Below are 22,382 nucleotides of genomic sequence, written 5' to 3' on the forward strand. Positions count from 1 at the left end.
TATGTGATAAAGAAATTATAACGCGAGTGTGTTCAGGGTTGGTAAATAACCCGTATTAGTGATAATCGTTGTATTTAGCGAACCTTCACAGCCATCTGAACACACACTCGTGTGATAACCTCTATACCATGCGAGGTGAGGTGAAATGGGGTTTAACATTTTATTGCACTTTTATGCACGTGTGTGTGTGTGGCTGCCTGTACTAGTCCGAGCTGATGCCTATTTATAGTGCTAGCCCACTGAGATACCATGCCGCAGTTTAACTAGAATACCCCACTCAGACACAGTATACTGACTCCGAGCCAACCAGTCCTGGTTTTAGCTTAATGCCCAGTGCCAGACAGGGTAAGAACAAGTACCATCTTTTAACGTGTTTGGATATGACGCGACCGGGGATAGAATCACGGACCTTCCGCTCTCCGGGCGGACGCTCAACCACTAGACCACGGAGGCGGTCTCTGTACCAGGTTATATATAAGTGGGACATAAATATTTCAACTCACACGTCCGATAAATGTGCCCAACACGCAGTTCCCGATGTTTAAGTTTTGAACCTTCATCTAACTTGGCTACTAGTCGACGACCATCAGCACGTTGCATACGCAGCAACCAGGCTCGACGAGTAATGGAAACGCATCTAATATCCGTCGGTCAGTGCGGATGTATATACTGGGAGTGTCCTCATCAGCTGTATTGGAAATCTCTACTGAGCGTAATGTCATCCATAGCGCATATAAAAAATGAGATTTTTTCCCGCATGTAGTAGATGGTGCATACACGGAGATGGGGGTCTGGAGGAGAGCTCGTTATCAGGACTGTCAACACACTTACGTTTAAGTGCCTGGTGATTGGGTTGGTTCTGACAAGTAAGTTTATGACTTTCTGTTCTTATGACGTCATAACAGACTCTTAGTGTCCAGCTGATGTGACGAAGCAGCTGTTATGCGGAACACAGCTTTATGAAAGACCAGCACGAGATGTTGATTAAATAGATGTCCTAGGGACATATAAAGTCAGAATCGATTTAGCTGTGAGTGTGATTTCCTCAGTGACAAGACATCAAGGTTGTTGACGAGATGGTTTTTCATCACTGAACATGACAATTGCATTAAGGAACAATGCCGTCGTCGCGATGTGCGAACAGATAGGGTTGAGTAGCCATGCTCAGATCATACATTCCGGTGTTGATTATAGTCTGAAGCAAATCTTTGTTAATCACGAATGAGTATGTTGTCATATACAGTTAATGTGTTACATGATTACTGCAGAATGATATATTCTAAATGTTCAGGATGTAATTGTTTACATTCCTGTTGATGTACACAGGGCTAATAAAGATGAGTCAAGTGCTCAGGGAGGTGAGGTGAAATGGGGTTTAACGTCGCGTTCAAGATTATTGCACTTATATAGCGACGTGCATGTACGTGTGTGTGTTTGTGTGACTGCTTGTACCAGTCCGGACTGATGCCGATTTATAGTGCTTGCTCACTCATGCCGCAGTTTAACATGAATACCCCACTCAGACACAGTATACTGACTCCGAGCCGACCAGTCCTAGTTTTAGCCCCTTAATACCGAGCGCCAGACAGGATAACAACAAGTACCATCTTTTAACGTCTTTTGGTATGACGCGGCACCCGACCGTGCGGACGCTCTTCCACTGGAACATGAAGGTGGTCCTAGAGGGGATAAGATGCCCCGTGATTGTGAAGACTACATGTTGTGAATGCTGCGACTACAATACTAGATACCTACTTCTGTGTGGGATCTGGGTGTGAGTTGATCCGGGCGGACGCTCTACCACTAGACCACGGAGGCGGTCAAGTGCTCAGGGACAATGACCAAATGAGCTTCATAGGACAATCGTCAGCAACATGTCCACATGACTTTCATAGGCAGCAACATAGCCAATGACAATCGTCAGCAACATGTCCAGTTGAGGTTCATAGGACAATCAGGGCGGCCGGGGAGCCTAGTTGTTAAAGCGTTCGCTCGTCACGCCGAAGACCCGGATTCGATTCCCGACATGGGTACAATGTGTGAAGCCCATTTCTGGTGTGCCCCGCCGTGATATTGCTGGAATATTACTAAAAGCGATGTAAATCTTCAGCAACATAGCCAGAAGAGGTTCATAGGACAATGTCAACCACACGAGTGAGTGAGTGAGTATGGTTTTACGCCGCTTTTAGCAATATTCCAGCAATATCACGGCGGGGGACACCAGAAATGGGCTTCACACATTGGACCCATGTCGGGAATCGAATCCGGGTCTTCGGCGTGACGAGCCAACGCTTTAACTTCAAGGATACCCGACCGCCCCCGTCAACCACACGAGCGAATGGTGTTAATAGTACAATTTCAGCAACACGACCAGATGAGGTCACAAGGACAATGCTAGAAACATGTCGAAATGAGGTTCAACGGACAATATTTAGCAACACGCCAAGGTTGGATTCACAGAACGATGTCAGCAACATGACTAAATGAGGTTCACAGGATAGGAAAACCGCACTAATAGCAGCCCTGGTAGAATCACCGACCACGGAGAAACTTAATAACATAACTCACGGGCAGCAGGTGTTCATAACAGCCTTAAATGCCTCGTGGGTATTCCAGCTCCGTGCATAATTACCCATACGTGTCGCGGAATGGACATCAAATGGTTACAGCGCGTGCCTGACTGGATATGACTGTTGGTCAGACCGACCAGTGGTTGGACACAGTCGGGTACGATGGATCGCATTCGGATAAGACACTAATAACATCCCAACCTTCATTAAGCGCGAAGGTCTGTGGACCTATATTCCCAAGGGCATGGTATAAGTTGTATCACGTACTCCCAGTGATATCCGTGCTCAAGGTTGTCAATCGCTTCTTCGTCTGGCTGTGATGTTTGTTTGCTTATTGTCTGACGCCACATTTAGTAATAATAAATGAAGGCGGTCTGTAAATAATCGAGCCTGGGCCAGACATTTCAGTGACTGATATTGTGAGCAACGATCCACGCCGCCAGGGCTCTATGATATACCATCAACCAAGTCACCGAGCCTAACCAACCGATCCATTTGGTCGCCTCTCACGACCAGCATTCTTACCCGGAATCCCTCTGAATTACCGGCGATGTAGCTGTAATATTGCTGCCTGCGGCGTAAAACAGTAATATGCATTCAGAGTACATTGGGAACACCCCATGTCCACCTGTATGAAACAGTATTTCAGTTTTATTTCCCCAGCGTGTCAACTTGATGATGGAGGAGTCGGAAGTGATCGAGTCTCAAACGTTTACCACTTTGATGAAACCCATAAGTAGTGGTAGGGTGTTTACAAACAAACACACCAGCCTGGTTCCCTGGGTATGCTGCGCTGGCGCTACACTGCGGGCCTGGGGCTTTGTATCGAGGCTGGATATTTTTTCAGTTACAGTTACAAACCCAGATATCATTTGCATTTAAAACTATGATGTTTTTTTTATACACAAACACCTTGCAACAATGAAATATTTATGGCAGGCAATTCCTTTTGTTCAACAATTAAATTTTCAAGAGTTTTCGGGCCATTGGATTTTTTCCCCGATAAAATCCCAGCTCCCCCCCCCCACACACCCCCCCACCCCCCCCACCCCCAGGCTGACAAACACACCAGGCACATATTGAACTCGGTTCTTTAAAACAACGTCAACTGTCAAGCAGACAGAGTTTGTTTCATACGGCGCAGGGAAATTGAAACAAATATGGTTTATTGGCAATAAAAACGACTGACGTGTAGGATAGACGAGACGCACTGGTGCCCGATAAACACTTTCTTTGTTATCCTAATGAAGATTAACCAACTACCTCAGAGAAATGCTGGTGGAAAAACAAGACTAGGATGAATTCCGCAACCATAAATGTGTGCTGCAAACTCGAGTACATTAATATACATTACACGTTTTAGTTCACAACCAGTCCATTTGAGTTCAGCAACAGGCTTAACGCTGACATACACAATACCCTTGACGACTATGAACACCTGTCTGGGAGAACACGATACTCTGCCTTTCTAGCTCGCGAGAGAATTTATCTTTAGGAGAACGTAATAGAAATCCCGGTATAGCGTATTCCGTGTGCTAATATACAAGACACACTTTCTACTTCATAGATAAGTAATATAAAGTAAGAGTAATTTGAGCCTGTGGAGGCTGTCCCTAGACGATCTGCTTGCTACTGCCCCGGTTAGTGTTGTGCAGCGAAATGGGTAGACTAAAGCTCAGTCTCTGAAAATATTATTTGGATAGAAACAAACAACTCCATTTAAATTGAAAAGGAGCCATATTGAGATGGGAAACCTGTGGACAATCTAGACTTGCTTCATTAAGGCAATATCATTATAGTAAGGGCTGGGAGGGAGGAAAATAATATGATTCAGGGACTGCGAGACAGACTACGTGGGTGTGGGATATGATGGATTCTAGTCCGCCTCGACCCAAATAGCTGTGCGCTGACGCCCTCGTCATCAGTGTGTATCATCGTCATCGCAATTTGGGCTTGAAAGGTCATGAATGTTCAAACTATAAACATTCCTGAGAGTTATCTTCTTTTTTCACCAACACGGTCATATTACTGCATAAACCGTAGGTTGCATATTACGTGAGTGTTTGTAACAGCAGCTGGTACGAGGGTTCTAATAAATACTGTTCCTCGCCATCAGCTCCGCGTCGCATCCCTTACTTCTACACAGACTCCATCCACGTCGCATCCCTTACTTCTACACAGACTCCATCCATGTCGCATCCCTTACTTCTACACAGACTCCCTCCACGTCGCATCCCTTACTTCTACACAGACTCCCTCCACGTCGCAGCCCTTACTTCTACACAGACTCCCTCCATGTCGCATCCCTTACTTCTACACAGACTCCCTCCACGTCGCATCCCTTACTTCTACACAGTCTCCCTCCACGTCGCATCCCTTACTTCTACACAGACTCCCTCCACGTCGCATCCCTTACTTCTACACAGACTCCCTCAGTGGTCTAGTTGATTGCGCGGCTGTCCAGAGAGTGGAAGGTCAGGGATCGGATCCCCAAGCCGCGTCATACCAAACACTGAGTGTGTTTCAGTTATATCAGTGTGGGTCAACTTTGGACGTGAGGGAACCATGAATTGACGCGTATCAAGACCTAGACCGCTTGGTCAAAACTCGGACGAACTGAAATTCGATCCGACGACCCGTGAAACACATCTCCATGAACTTATAATTGGAAACAAATAATTATATTTTCTATTTTTTTTCTCACTCTGTGTGAATGTGTAGTGTTGTCGTCGCACAGCGGCGTGTAGAGTGCCCGGAGGCTGTCATTGTGTTAACACCAAGAAAAGATGGTACTTGTTTTTTCCCTGTCTGGCGCTCGGCATCAAAAGGATAAAACAAAGACTGGTCGGCTCGAAGTTAAACTGCAGCATATGGTATCTCAGCGGACAAGAACTATGACACCGGCATTACCCCGACTAGTACAAGCACATACACACATGCACACGCACGTACGGATGCGCACACGCACGCATGTCACAATATAAGTGCAATTATCTTGAACACGACGTTAAACCCCATTTCACCTCACCTCGATCCACAGACATGGGCTTTGTACATGCACTGCAATGACAGGGGCCCTCATCCACATTTAGCCATTATCTCTGTGGAATCTCATTTAATATTTTTTATCTTTTTTTTAATTTTATTATTTCAATATCCCAAATGATGAGATATGTCAACGATGAGGAAGAGACGAGGTGCAGAGAAGAAAATAATCCAGTTTAATCCCTCTCCTAACAAAGGTGAATTTCACCCTGTAGTTAAGGGATAGTCCCGCTTAATCTATATTGTGACGTTTAAGATTTGGTGTGGTCATCGTTTCTGACATTTGAGGATTAACCTGTCTTGTCCCTTTACAGCAATGCTCTTTCGCCCCCACCCCCCCCCCCCCCCCCCCCCCCCCCACCCCCCCACACACACACACACACACCACTCTTTCCTTCTCCGCTCCCATCATTGATAACTTCTTCTTCCCACTCTACCTTTCTTCCAATTCATACCCTATTCGATCTTTCTACCGTGCCTACTCAACCCGTCAAGATCCAGGTTAGAATTGATCTTCAGCAACTCATGCTTGTCGTAAGAGGCGACTAAATGGATCGGGTGGTCAGGCTCGCTGACTGGATCACTGGATTGTTTGCCATGACTTCAGTTATTTCAGTTATGATTTGGAGAAGACAAATTGCAACCGTCAGAAGAACGAAGAATCGGGCTTAAAATCTTTTCTTTGTTATCAGGAATTCTCAATTGGACAAAACCTCCTACCCTCGCGAGCCCACTACACGCTAAGCGCCATAACACAACGAGCCGAGGACTACAACAAACACTGGTAAACATGAAAAGACGGCTTTGGAAAAATCGCATTTCAGCCTAAAGTAGATCCAAGGAAATCCAAATGTCAAATCTTGTTAATCAGTTGCGAAACGTGATAAGTTAGAAACGTGAAGAAACATGTGGCGGCAATATAGCCATTAAGAAGCAGGTTTGGCGAACGCATAGAAAACGTCTTTGTTAGGATATAAAAACAGTACGCCTCAAATGCGTCATTACTGTGCGCTGTCAGACGGTGGCTTATGACCATGGGCGGATACATTCAATGGAGTCAAGGTCCCTTTCTCAGCCACGGCAACACATTCATACAACATGCAACTTAATCAAAAATGCCGTTTCAACAAAACAGAGCATATGCATGAAAACAAACCAAGGCTTGGTACCACCTGTAAAGAAACAGCCTGACTGGACATATGGCTGCGACGCAGGGCGAGTTGTATTGTTCGGTCAAGGAAACCAAGTGGACATTTTCACGGAATCGACATGAAACGGCCCGGGGTCAGTACAAGTGACGAGTGACTGAACACTCCACAGCAAGAACGATTCCAGCTTTGTCGTAAAGGCCCTCATGGCTTATTATCCCTGCGGTGTTTTATTGTACGTTAAACAACGACCACGAGTCATTTATTTCTTAAACACGTCACAGCTGTGTAATGACGCGTATACGTCACAGCTGTGTGATGACGTTTATTACCCAGACGGTTACAAATAACCGACTTAATAAAAGTGGCGACCCTTGAAGACCCGGGGTAGAATAGGTCTTCAGCAACCAATGCTTGCCGTTAAAGGCGACTGTGCTTGTCGCCTCTTACGACCAGCACAGTCGATTTAACGGCAAGTCTAACGGGATCGGGTGGTCAGGCTCCCTGACTTGGTTGACGCATGCTATCCATCCCAATTGCGTGGATCGATGCTCATGATATTAATCACTGGATTGTCTGGTCCATACTCGACTATTTACAGACCGACGTCATATAGCTGGAATATTGCTGCGTTAAAGAACAAACCAATCAACCAATAATAAAAATCGCATGTGCACCAGTGAACATACCACTTTTCGTCACCCGGACTACATTGTTAACGTCATTGAAATCTTATTGTGACGTAAGGTCGGAATGACGTCAAACTAAAAGACGTCACAGCTGAAGATCGTTGACGTGTAAAGTGTGGGATTGGTGTAATATAGAATTATCAACTCGGTTAGAAAATCTCCAACTTGAAGCTGCCAGAGTAGTTACTGGGCTCCCCAAATATACTTCGCACACACATCTGTATTATGAAACAGGATGGGAAACGTTAATAGAAAGAAGGAGGAAACGTAAGCTGTGTTTGTTCTACAAAATACAAAGTAATATTGCCCCAACTTATCTAAAAGACATTGTACCAACCACTGTAGGTGCAAATGTATCATATACTTTTAGAAATTCAGACAATAATGAGATTGCATATACTAGTTTAAAACACTCAACGGGTTCTTTTATTCCATCAACTGTAAGGATATGGAACAATATTCCTGCAGCAGGTAGAAATTGTACATCTACATCCCAGTTTAAGACATACATACAAAAAGAGCTAGTCATTGCACCTCCATCTTTTTCCTATGGTGTTAGAAAGTTGAATATATATCATACTCGATTAAGATACATGAAAAGCCAGTTAAATTATGATTTATACAGAATAGAGATAAAATGTGATCCAACATGTCAATGTGGTGATCCATGTGAAAACGCATAGCATTATTTATTAAAGTGTCCATTGTACGTCCACCTAAGAAAAACTATGTTAATATTAAACCATGGCTCCTTTGTGTTTGACCGTGGTCTAACTAACTGAATTGTTAGTTAAACACCCGTTCGCAATAATGACGGAACTTCTTTTTTTCCCTATCATTTGTCTTGATGATAGAACAATTTCATGAAAAATGTTTGACGCCAGCGAGATTCGAACCCGCAACGTCCGCATGGCAGGTTAACGAATGTAGTCTTCTGCCACGGCGGGATATGGAGAGAAAGGTAAGAAATTAATTACTAAATATTTAGTTACATCAGTAGCAATTGCTTATCCCTTTATGAACTGCGAAATGTGTATTAGGCAATGTTTATACAGTATGTTACTCTATGCATTCTTGTATTTGTACAGTACTTGTGATTTTGAAGCTTTTCGTTCAACGAAACGAACAGACAGAAAAGAAATTACTATTATCTTGATCAGGGCTACATTTGCTCATAATAAGCCCATCAACATGGGCAAGTAATATTTAGTTGATTGATAAATGTGCTCGAGTTGGTCCAAACGAATGGTATACTTGCCCCGGGACATGCATTTCATAACCAACATCGGCAAAGTGCGAGGTGCACGTGCGAAAGGCTCGGGGGACACATTTCACGTGCTTCACGCAGGGCCGACTTACACAGTGTTCTCAGAGTTGAGCATAGAGTTCCTGAATATCTTTCATAATACCTTTAACAAAACAATGTTTTTTAAGCATTTTAGGTGCTATTAATGTTGGACATGGTTTAAATAAATTAGATCCCTCCAGGCCGGGATCAAACGTTTAAAATTTGACAGTCAGACCCTGCGGACTGCGCCCCTAGGGATCTAACTGTCAAATTTTAAAAGTTAGATCCCTGCTTCGAGGGATCTAATTTATTCTTAATTCGGGACATTTTACAGAACGCCGTGAACACAAATGTAAATTAGATTTAGGTTTGATGTTAAACATAAATGAATGTTTGTCCATTATCGAAAATCAACATATCTTTAAAGCAGTTCAAATGTTTATAAGTCATACAATGAGATCTGGGTAACACTTTAATGTACATATACTAGTCTCTCATTTGTACATTTCTTGTTATCTTTACACACATCTTCTTTTCTGTTTTCCTTGTATATGATTTACTGTACAAGCTTTTGTAAATACCATGGAGAGGGAGTCCTAAGTTGGATAACTTGTTCCCAATCCATTTCAATCTGAATAAATATGTTTAAATCAAATCGATCGTTGACGTCATTCGACAACTGTGGTTTTCTTTGTCAGCGGTCGTGATCATTATTCAAAAGGGGATCTCAAAACAATTAAGAAATATTGGTCAATAAAGGAATTATTACACTCGCATGTGCGTCACACTGATTTTATAAAAAACATTTAAGAATTCACGTATCACCGTCGCTCTCGCTCCGGAAATACAAGAATTCGGACTTTTCGTACGGTTGCGGTTTCGTACGGTGACGGTTTCGTAATGACCTATCCGCCAGTTGAGTAATGACGTACAGTTCATAGAGTGGCCGAACAGCTGTTGTAGGCGCCAGCCAACAATATATGAACTACTGTGCTTGTCTGCTCTGTAAATCAAGGTATGACACTAAGCCTCAAACATAAAACACCCCAGTGGCAGTTACACATACCGATTCCAATCACACATTCACGACGGGCACGTGTCCTTGCAACATATGGCAACCGTAGAACGATAACTATCATGGATGCAAACACTTATATTGTCATGATGGTGCCGTCACTCTTGTCACAGGTGTCATGCAGGAACAGCATGCAAGAACGTGACAACGATTTCTGGTACACATTACATAGCACATGTTGCATTGTTTGAACATTGCGATCCTGGTGCTGTGAAATCAGCGGCAACTGTCTACACAGGAAGAAACTACCGATGTAGATTGGATCTGCTTTCAACATGTGTTGTTTAATTTCACCAGTCTGACATATATGACACTGACGCACTTGTTAAGGCCGCATGTCTATTTCACGGTAGACAGACTGACTGAAATGTACATTTCACAGCTGATTCATAATAACTTAACAGCTTACAACCGTACATTGAATACACAACCTATGATGAATGTTAGCGTAAGGATGATGTGCGGTTACTAGTTCGTACTGAGTTCGTACACAAATAGACCTGTGCTGAGGAATTTACAATTTTTATATTATTTTTTACTATACGCCTTGGCAAGTCTAGATCAAACTAAACCAAATCTAAAGGTGACTATGCTTGTCGTAAGAGGCAACTAAAGGGATTGGGTGGTCAGACTCGCTGACTTAGTTGTATCCCAACTGCATGGACTGATGCTCATAATGCCAATCACTGAATTGTCTAGCCCAGACTCGATTATTTACAGATCGACGTCATATAGTTAGGTATTGCTGACTGCCGCGTTAAACAACAAACAAACAAACAAACAAAAAAACTTAGGTTTTCTGGATTCCACACGAACACCACAAAGAAATTTTCTTTAGAAAGAACAAAATTAAAATATTTCAAAGAAAAGTTTTTGTAGACTTAGTGTTAGTCTAGTATACAAGTATTGATCACATACAGGCATTAAACCAGCTTGGATTTGGCTAACGTTTTCTCCACGCAGTTTTTTTTACACAATAGTTTTGTCTCCTTACTCTTTTTCTAATGTTGATTTAACAGAGGGTATTTCACATTAGATACTGATTTTATATAGGTTGACATGTCTTTTTTTATAATCCAGAGAGATAATCCGGAGTTGTGGTAGAGGAGCCACGCATACAGGGTTCATTGTTTGCCATCTGTAAACATCATTACATCTACAGTGTCAGAACATGTGACGCACACGGTACGCAGAGATATAGGAGGTATGACTGACTACGTAAGTATTGAATTTAGCTGGACTGGCTGGTCTTCAGGCTGATAGACGAGCATCGCCTTGTGACGCAATAAGACATGACTCAGTTGCTGCGTTTATCAGGCGAACATATAATTGGCTTTAGGTCAGTTTTTAACAAGATATGTCTGGAAGGTTTGATTTGTGGTGCGGTTATTATTCGTAAACTAATGGAAATTGTTTTTGTATTTCACGTTTGAGACATGCTGACTGGTCACGTTCGTATAAATATCGATACTTGAAAGCACCAGTAGTGTTAAGCGATGTTGATGCCAGACACCCAAAGGTGCACTGTCCGACACGCTCATCAGCTATGGACTACTTATACCACACTCCAGTCAAGACTCAATCTTACACCACGTGTTTTAGGATCATTAGGTTAGAGACATCAATTCAGACTACAGCTGATTGCTTTTGTCCGGCTAGGTTTACGTAACAAATACACAAGATAATCTTACTCTCTGCAAATCACACAATGCCTTGCAGAAGGGGAAATATTATTGAAATTGAAAATCATCAAGCCTAGTGACGTTTTATCGCATCTTTCACATTTTCATTGATCAAGTTTGTTATATCCTGTTTGCCCAGCTGAAGCATACGCGTATGCGCCCTTACTTAAAAAAATACGGTAAAAGACATACGCCTCCTTACGTTTTTGTTTGTTGTTGGGTCTAAAAAAGGGACTGCGTCATGAAACTATTGCGAGTGTTTATCACTCGTGGTTTTCGCAGTACTCACTTTCCCGCAAAACCTTCCAGACTCACAGTATTCAAAGTGATATCGATACCGACCATCGCACTTAAACCTCCCCCAGCCTCGAGACAAAATAGAGCCAAAAGACTCTGTAGCTCACCTGACGTTTTCTGGAATATTATATTAATTCAGAAAGGTCATTCAAAGGCAAAAAAGCAAAAATAAAACTCAGAACAGAAGTACTCTTGGTACGTTCATTAATTACATAACGATACATACTGGCCTTTAACTACAGAACGGTACGTTATAGCCTTTAATTAAATAACGGTACGTACTGGCCTTTAAGTACATAACGGTACGTACTTGCCTTTAATTACATAACGGTACGTACTTGCCTTTATTTACATAACGGTACCTACTTGCCTTTAATTACATAACGGTACGTACTTGCCTTTAATTACATAACGGTACGTACTGGCCTTTAATTACATAACGGTACGTACTTGCCTTTCATTACATAACGGTACGTACTTGCCTTTAATTACATAACGGTACGTACTTGCCTTTATATACATAACGGTACGTACTGGCCTTTAATTACATAATGGTACGTACTTGCCTTTAATTACATAACGGTACGTACTTGCCTTTATTTACATAACGGTATCTACTTGCCTTTAATTACATAACGGTACGTACCTGCCTTTAATTACATAACGGTACGTACTGGCCTTTAATTAGACAACGGTACGTACTTGCCTTTAATTGCATAACGGTACGTACTTGCCTTTAATTACAGAACGGTACGTACTGGCCTTTATTTACATAACGGTACGTACTTGCCATTAATTACATAACGGTACATACATAACTGGCCTCGACATTCAAGGCTACCGTGGACATATTGGAAACCACAGACGAACATAAAGGTCAGGGTTAAAGTTGTGACAATTTACAACACACAGAGCAATATATAGCGTGTTATCGTTGAGTCAAAAACATAACTGTTTATCAAACTTAATAAGGACACATGAAAAAGGGCAGACCAATTGGAATAGTCCTTTCCAAAATGGCCGCCCTGGTAGGCAATTTAAAATCGGATCGGTTTTCTTTGAGCAGTTTTCAGAGTCATCATTACTAGGGAGATGTAGTTTCATCTTCATATGTTTTGTAGTTTGAGTGAAGATGTCGAAAATGCAATAACGCCAGGAAAATGGAAACAGGAGGAGGTGAAGGTCAATCAAACCGGTCTGCAACCCGCCATCGATTAGTACTTTTGGTTTCGAAAAAGAAATCTACCAATTCAATAACCTCGCACCTCTGGTTTTTGAAGATACAATTTCCTGCTGTTGTTGCGTTTTCCTGAGGGGCATCGCTGAAAACTCACACTCACAACACAAGTAACCATAGCAACTAAACAGAAGAGTAGTATCACTAATGTGACTGATGACATGACGATCAATTTAAGCAATATCTGTCCATGACATTGTCCAGAAAAGAATCATATTCTATATGATGACATCAGTCTCTTGTCCCGTGATCTATTTCGACTGACGGATCACACTGGCTACTGAATGTGGCAGGTATATGGATTTGTAAGATTAATCCTTGCACGGACTTAACGAAGGACGGCAGGAAATGGGAGGCAGGGAGGCGTGTGAGTAAACTGGGTTTAACGCAGCTTCTCAGTTACAGTAGGAAAGCCCCAGGTGATTCGGGTATTCAACGTTTACCACGGAAGCATAACCATGGCGTAGTGTGATTCGAACTCAGTTTCATAGGTTTCTGGTACACCTAAGGGAGGCAACTCTGTACAGCGAACTGCAGTACGTGAGACGACTGGGCCATCCGAGCACGGGCATTATGGCCAAAGTTAGATTCGAACCCAGATTCATAGGTTTCTGGTACACCTAAGGGAGGCAACTCTGAACAGCTAACTGCAGTGCCTGAGACGACTGGGCCATCCGAGCACGGGAATCATGACCAAAGTTAGATTCGAACCCAGATTCACAGGTTTCTGGAACACCTAAGGGAGGCAACTCTGCAGTACCTTAGACGGCTGGGCCATTTGTGCGAGAAAACGACGTCATATAATGACAATATATCAGCTGTCATCCACCGAGCATGGACGCAATCCTTTACAATGATATAGCCAGGACTTCATAGGAAATACAATCAAGATACTTGACAGTTTAGGGTCAAGCACAGACAGTTAAGATCTCTTCCATGTCCTAGAGGTGAGGTGGGGTGAAATGGGGTTTAACGTCGCGTCCCAGATTATTGCACTTATATAGCGACGTGCATGCATTTGTGTGTGTGTGGCTGCTTGTAGTCCGGACTGCTGCCGACTGATGCCGATTTATAGTGCTACCACACTGAGATACCATGCCGCAGTTTAACATGAATACCCCACTCAGACACAGTATACTGACTCCGAGCCGACCAGTCCTTGTTTTAGCCCCTTAATGCCGAGCGCCAGACAGGGTAACACCAAGTGCCATCTTTTACTGTCTTTTTGGTATGACGCGGCTGGGGATCGAACCCCGGACCTTTCGCTCTCCGCTCGGACGCTCTACCATTCGACCACTGGTCTCCATGTCCTAGACAAGACTAACACACGCCTGACAAAAACTGACATCGACAGGAGCAGATTTAATGTGCAGGTCGACATGTTTACTTTCTCTTTCTACCGCCTCCGTGGTCTAGTGGTAGATCGTCCACCCGGAGAGCGGAAGGTCAGGGGGTTCGATTCCCAAAAGACTTTAAATGATGGTATTTGTTGTTACCCTGTCTGCCGCTCGGCATTAAGGGGCTAAAACAAGGACTGGTCGGCTCGGAGTCAGTATACTGTGTCTGAGTGGGGTATTCATTTTAAATGCGGCATGGTATCTCAGTTGGCTATCACTATAAATCGACATCAGTCCAGACTAGTACAAGCAGCCACATATGCATGCTATACAAGTGCAATAATCTTGGACGCGAGGTTAAACCCCAATTCACCCAGAAGTACTCTCGGCACGTCAAACATCCAACGCAACTTTCTCTTTTAGGGAGTATGCCCGCGCTTCAGTATGACTAGTGATGTTAGTGTTGCCATGGAAAGACAGTAAATTAAGAACGTTTCCAATATGGCTGCCCTGGCGGCCATGATTTAAACCAATTTCTGGTATCAGCGCTTGCCTCCCACACAGCGTGGATCGTTGCTCACAATATCACCCTCTAGATCAGGTAAGTATAGATGTGATGAATCAGCGCTTGCCTCCCACACAGCGTGGATGGTTACACACAATATCACCCTCTAGATCAGGTAAGTATAGATGTGATGAATCAGCGCTTGCCTCCCACTCAGCGTGGATGGTTGCTCACAATATCACCCTCTAGAACAGGTAAGTATAGATGTGATGAATCAGCGCTTGCCTCCCACACAGCATGGATCGTTGCTCTCAATATCACCCTCTAGATCAGGTAAGTATAGATGTGATGAATCAGCGCTTGCCTCCCACACAGCGTGGATGGTTGCTCACAATATCACCCTCTAGATCAGGTAAGTATAGATGTGATGATTCAGCGCTTGCCTCCCACACAGCGTGGATCGTTGCTCACAATATCACCCTCTAGATCAGGTAAGTATAGATGTGATGATTTTTAAAAAAAATATTAATATAAATTATGATTTTTCAAAAGGTGGTTTAGTTAAATCTAGACTTGCCTGGGTTAAAGGCACACACACGCACGCACGCACACACGCACGCACGAACGCACGCACGCACCTTCGGCGCAGGAATGAGATAGTAGCTTTGTGGATAAATCGTTCGCCCCTTTCGCCACACATGAGAACACTCACTCGAGCACTCGAAGACTCACTCACTCACTCACTCTTATTAAACATCCAAGTCGTAGATCTGAAGTGTATTTTAGTATAAACGTCCCCAGCAACACTCACAAATGGACAACACCAAGGCTGGTTTAGATACACAGAATCAGTGCTACTAAATATCCCTTGGTATCTAGTGACACAACAACAAAGCCATAGCTTAAGTATTCATATGTATCACAGGTCCTAACCGTTAAATTCTCCTTTTCGGTTGTCACACCAGTTTAGACTTATCTCCCAGTGGTATCATGAGCAAAGCCCCCTCGATCGTAGTTCGGGCCTCCTGACGCTTTCAATATCTTCTTTACATGGTGTTAGAATGGGTGACACCCTTTCTGTAACTATGTCCGTGCGTCTTGAAGACCCTACATTGTCCACATGCGTGTGTTGCCCTGGGTGACCAAGTGGCTTGACTTTCTAGCTTGACTCAGTCCATGCAGAGGTCAGTGCTATATTACAATATTAACGTGGCCAGGATACAATAACACGAATTTAGCACCAAGTCGGACCAAGGGATAGAATACGAACAGCAATAGACTGACATATTCTTTGTGAAATATTGTATTGCAAAATACATCTCTCTCCTCTTGAATTAAAATAATGTTTGATTGTGGAATAGAGCTGGCTAGAGCTGGCTGTAGCGGGCTAGACTTGCTTATAATGCTTATATATATATATATATATATATAGACTTGCTTATAATGCTTATATATATATATATATATATATATATATATATATATATATATATATATATATATATATATATATATATATATATATATATATATATATATATTCCACAATCCACAATCATGGTGCAGGACTAGACCAGAAATAGAGTGACCGAACCTTTTCTAACCTTGGCCCCTGCAGTCTCCAGGGCCGTGATCCAGGACACGAGGGATGGGGGATTGGGGATGGGGGTGAAGGATGGGGGTGGTTGTGGTATACCAACTGGATATTCTGTCAGTGAACTCGAACCGGGATTCGAACCCACGATCATAGGTTTCTGGCGCGCCCAAGGGACGTAACTCTGCACTGCGAATCGCGGCGCCTTAGACGACTGGGACACCCGTGCCCCCTCGGATAAATGGAAACTTGAAGTAAACATAGAAAAAACAAATATAGTGATTTTTAGAAAAGGAGGACCTACTGTATTGAGAGAAAAGTGGGCATATAAAGGTGAATACTGGGAATATAAATACCTTGGAATATTATTCACAAGTACATTAAACTTAAGTAAATCGGTGTTAAATTTATCAACAAGAGCAAAGAAAGCTTTCTTTCATTTACAGACTGTTGTGTTTAAACTTGGCGTTGCTACACCTCACATTTTCTTTAAACTGTTTGATTGTCAAATACAGCCGATCTTATTGTTTGGCGGAGAAATATGGGGCTGTCGAGAGCTTTACTCAATCGAAAAGGTTCACCTGTTCGCCTGTAAAAGATTTCTGAATGTGGGCATGTCAACTAGGAGGTTCCCACTTTATATAACATCTTATACTCGATGCCTACGCTATTGGCTGAAGTTATAATGTATGCCTGAACATGGTTTGCCCAAGAAAGCTTAAAATATGCTGGTATATCTTGACAATATTGGGAAGAACACATGGGCTTCCCGTACAGGCTTAACTCTTTTGAATCATGGCTTTGGATTCAAATGGATATCGCAATCTATTGGTGACATAAATATGTTTTTACTGTAGATATGTTCCAACAGGATTGGCATTCTACACTTTCAGGAAGTTCAAGATCGACACATATCGTAATGAAACAGTCCGTTTTAAGGGACCGTTTATGCATAGAATTGTTACGGGGAATTAACTCTGGGATATCCACGCCTTCAAAAACAGACAGAGAGGTTCTCAGGCCAAATGCAGAAAGAAATGATAATGGGTTACATAAGAGTGGACTCATTAAGATACCATGTTATAAACGCCATGGTCTCTTACAACATTGTGCTCAGTGAATATCAATCATGTTCATAGCCTACATCATTCATACATTCAGTTAAAATATGGACATAAGGATGATCTTACAATACTCTTCGTGTACAATGAGTTCATCATTATACTATAGTAAAATACTTTCACTTATTAATTCATTCCGAATATTCTTAAACTTAATTACCTCAGAATTGAATTTAATTGATAAATAAGTAAAGTACATTACTGGTACCTTGTTGAAAATATAACAATGATTACATTGTTGTTGTAACCAGGGTAACTGCGGTACAGATACCTGGGGCTTAAGCCGGGGGTCACGGTACGTGCCCCACGTGAACAATGGCTGATGGCCGAACGTGCGTCGAACCGTAGCCTTTACTATAACGAGGTAACTGCCGATACTTACTTCAAGATAATGATGATTATACATTTTAACACTAATCAAAAACTTCTGACGTTTACCAATTATAAGTAAACAAGAGTTTGCCACTAACGTGGCTGTACCCCCCGTCCCTGTTGCAGAATTTATGACATAATTAAATCTAAACAAACACTAACCTTTTTTAACCGAGGTGGAACTTGTCATGGAAATTGTAAAAAAAAGATGAGTTTGGAACCTTAGTCCATCTTGTTGCCATGGAAACGTAAAAACTAAAAATTTCTAAAATTTCTCAATAGCAAAAGGCACCAGTTCAGCATGTACCTGACAGAACTGCAAAGTTTCATGAAAAAATATTGAACGGTTTATGAGTTATGCTCCGGAAACGAACCCTACCATCACAGAACCTAAATCCATCTTGTTGCCAAGGAAACGTAAAAAATAAAAATTTCTAAAATTTCTCAATAGCAAAAGGCACCAGTTCAGCGTGTACCTAACAGACCTGCAAAGTTTGATGAAAAAATATTAAACGGTTTATGAGTTATGCTCCGGAAACGAACCCTACCCTCACAGAACATAAGTCCATCTTGTTGCCATGGAAACGTAAAAAATAAAAATTTCTAAAATTTCTCAATAGCAAAAGGCACCAGTTCAGCATGTACCTGACAGACCTGCAAAGTTTCATGAAAAAATATTGAACGGTTTATGAGCTATGCTCCGGAAACGAAATGTGACGGACGGACGGACACGAGAAACAGTTTATAAAAGAAATGCTGAATATTGTATTGTAACTCTTATCTACGAGACTGCCACTGAATTGCCTGTATCTTTATAGACTATTCTACGATATGAAACACAAAATCTGCGAGCGCTTCACGATAGTGCGGATGCACTTATGTCATAAAGAGTTAAAAGACATTGCCGAGTCTGTGCGTATTTAGCTACAGAAACAGTGTTACTTTTCGTGTATTGTGTTCTAGACATATACGGTCACAGACTGGTTATCTTTAAATACATACATTTAGCTGCCGATGCTATGCTACTCATTATATTGAAACATGAGATGTTTCCCGTGAAAATACAAACAACGAGACGAACAACATGACCAAAAATATAATTGCAGATAATAGAACACGTTGACCACCAAGTCACTTGATACAGAAACGTTATACATGTTGAACATAATGTGTAATATGTTAGATTGATACTTAAACGACTAGAATACTAACGCTAGTAATTTATCCGGGACGCTCTATTATTCTCTATTATTCAGTATAGTATTTGATATCTAGTTGAACTGCATGAAATTAACATATAGCAGCCAAATCGTAGATTTCGATCAATACTTTTTGATTAACTATAACATAAGTTCATTGTACCAGCAGAGTAACAAAGTTATTTACAGCTGGTTTAACTAAAATGGCAAAGTAATAAGTAAAAGTAACTTACCTTCAAAAACAGACAGAGAGGTTCTCAGGCGAAATGCATGAATTACTCAAAGCCAAGATACCCCTGCATTTATACCCGAGTCAACGTTTGAAAGCATGTCACTACCCATTTGTCCAGTTTGGAATTGATAACAATGGTTTCCCACATGGTGGTCAAAATATGCAAGTTTTGATGTGCTGACTTCCTTAGTTAATTGTTTATAGGCTGGTCTGCTGTGTCTGAAACTGGTCAGGGGGTCTAGAATTTCAATACTTGGAATTGATAACAATGGCTTCTCACATGTTGGTCAAATTATGCAAGTTTTGATGTGCTGACTTGCTTAGTTAATTGTTTATTGGCTGGTCAGCTGTGTTCGAATCTGGTCAGCCTGGTCTAGAACTTCAATAGGGTTAGCTGACTAGCATCTGCCAGCTCGTTTGACTGGTTTCGACAGCTTGCATCTCCAATCGTTACGTATTATGATACACGACCTGGAAACTATGTAGCGTTTACTGGCTTGGGAATGTGAAACTTAAAGTAGTAGAATATATTTGATTTTGATAAAACTTGAAGAAAAATATAATGATTTTCGCACTGTTATAGTACCCCTGGATGTCGTGGAGCTTTGACGGCAAAAGCCTATTAATATTTTGTTATACAGGTGTTAGACGTAAACATAATACAATTGTACACAAAAAATACATAAAACATTTTAAAGTAAAACAGCAAACAATAGAGGAACATGACAAAGGGTATGCACTGCTTAGACAGCCCGCTTAAAATACCTTTAACATACAAGAAGGATCTAAAATTTGGTATCTACCATCATGAACCATAAGAATGTAGGCAGCAAAAGGTTGATTGGACATTTTCTGGAGTTTACAGGCAGTAAAGAAAGAGACTTGAAGCGTGTTCGGACCGAGAGAGACGTTTGGGTTATACCCGGATTCTCCACCAACTGAAACGAGACTTGAAGCGTGTTCGGACCGAGAGAGACGTTTGGGTTATACCCGGATTCTCCACCAACTGAAACGAGACTTGAAGCGTGTTCGGACCGAGAGAGACGTTTGGGTTATACCCGGATTCTCCACCAATTGAAACAGTCCGTTTTAAGGGACCGTTTATGCCTAGAATTGTTACGGGGAATTAACTCCGGGATCTCCATGCGTTCAAAAACAGACAGAGAGGTTCTCAGGCGAAATGCAGGAATGACTCCAAGCCAAGATACCCCTGCATTTATACCCGAGATCTCCAGTCTCACATGTTGGTCAAATTATGCAAGTTTTGATGTGCTGACTTCCTTAGTTAATTGTTTATAGGCTGGTCTGCTGTGTCTGAAACTGGTCAAGCAGGTCTAGAATTTCAATACTTGGAATTGATAACAATGGCTTCTCACATGTTGGTCAAATTATGCAAGTTTTGATGTGCTGACTTGCTTAGTTAATTGTTTATTGGCTGGTCAGCTGTGTTCGAATCTGGTCAGCCTGGTCTAGAATTTCAATAGGGCTAGCTGACTAGCATCTGCCAGCTCGTTTGACTGGTTTCGACAGCTTGCATCTCCAATCGTTACTTATTATGATACACGACCTGGAAACTATGTAGATTTTACTGGCTTGGGAATGTGAAACTTATAGTAGTAGAATATATTTTGATTTTGATTTTTACAGGGTCGTATCTTTCAAATAAAGGATTCAACACCTCCACAATACACGCATTAGACTTGGTCTGCGTGATCTGAAAGTGAATAGAGGAAGATATGTAAATATTGAAAGGTCACTAAGAATTAAACCCGTCTGTAACCTTGGTGTTGAAGACAAATTTAAATTTATGTTTATTTACCCCGTATATAACACAATAAGAATGGAATATCTACCCGCCTGGCAATTTTCATGCATATCTACTAACAACTTTATACGCCTGCTGTCAAACAATACCTATAGCGTCCAACTACAAGTATCTTTATCCATTCATCACGCATTTATGTTATGTCAGTTGTTGTCTTGATACTCCGTATTCTACAATATATAACTGTGTATGTAACTCACTTGTAAATGGGCTAATGGTCTTTCATACAATCAATAACTTACGAATTGAATTGAGTTATATGTATATTGGAGCAATATATAGTGGCACAATACATTTGTTTATGTGTAAATTCCTCTTTATGCATGTTTGATATGATGTATAGAGGTGAGATGAAAATAAAATAGGAGTCTGGATATATTGTCTCTAACAGCTGTGCCAGGCGTCGTGTTTCAAAAAACCCAGAGCACTTTGTAATTTATGAATGATATTAGACCGTGACTCAGAGTCGCACTGTATCATATTATATATTACTCACATGATAGACTCAATCCATTTCATCTCGGTAATTAGATTTTCAATCCAAGCTGTCCTGGATAATATCTCACTGATAGTACAACGTCATTGCATTCGTCCCCGTGGATTGTCCATTCAATCGGACGCAAGGAACTGGTATATTTCAGCTGAGACAACGGAGTGCTTCACTTTACTAGGCCAGAATAGAGAGGATCACTTCACGGACTTGTCTATTCCCCTACTGCTGTGATCTGCAGTTGTCTAGGAGTCGATAAACGTTTTTGTCATAAGCTACGGAAGCGCCTGAAGCATCAAACGTTTATTACATCTCCCTGTTGTTTCGTGGCGATTCCCAAGTAGAATTAATATGTTAACCAAGAAATCTGTTCGTAAAAGAATTGAGTGTGACACCAAAAAAAGGTATAAATCAACAGTTGTATTACAAAATGAATTAGGTTTATAAATCAATACAAATTACTGCGCAACAATTACAATCACGAAAACAATAGAGTAGTAGTACAATATTCAATGGCTGTATAAAATGTGAGCGCAGTGGAAATGCCAATGCCAAGAATATTAATCACCTCGACGCAAGCTTTCGAGATAGGCCACTGAACACCAGGGTGAAAAGTGATCTTCACACGGAAGCTGGTCTTGATGTAATGTCAGATGAAATGTGAGATGAGACAGGG

At 41.7% G+C, this 22,382-nt stretch overlaps 1 protein-coding gene across 3 annotated transcripts in view; it reads right to left on the reverse strand.

Annotated features, from left to right (window-relative positions):
* LOC139456488 (protein ABHD15-like) overlaps window positions 1-22,382 on the reverse strand; it is a 30,132-nt gene that overhangs the window by 4,368 nt on the left and 3,382 nt on the right. The window contains exon 1 of one of the 3 annotated variants that reach the window (XM_071238228.1): window positions 6,788-6,920. The exons of the other annotated variants lie outside the window; for them this stretch is intronic. The gene's annotated coding sequence lies outside the window, so the exon portion shown is untranslated. Of the gene's footprint in view, window positions 1-6,787; window positions 6,921-22,382 lie in introns of those variants that run through there. 3 annotated transcript variants of the gene reach the window in all.

This window comes from Haliotis cracherodii, unplaced genomic scaffold, assembly GCF_022045235.1.
Source record: "Haliotis cracherodii isolate W230 unplaced genomic scaffold, xgHalCrac1.p SCAF_11, whole genome shotgun sequence".
Taxonomy (NCBI): Eukaryota; Metazoa; Mollusca; class Gastropoda; order Lepetellida; family Haliotidae; genus Haliotis; species Haliotis cracherodii.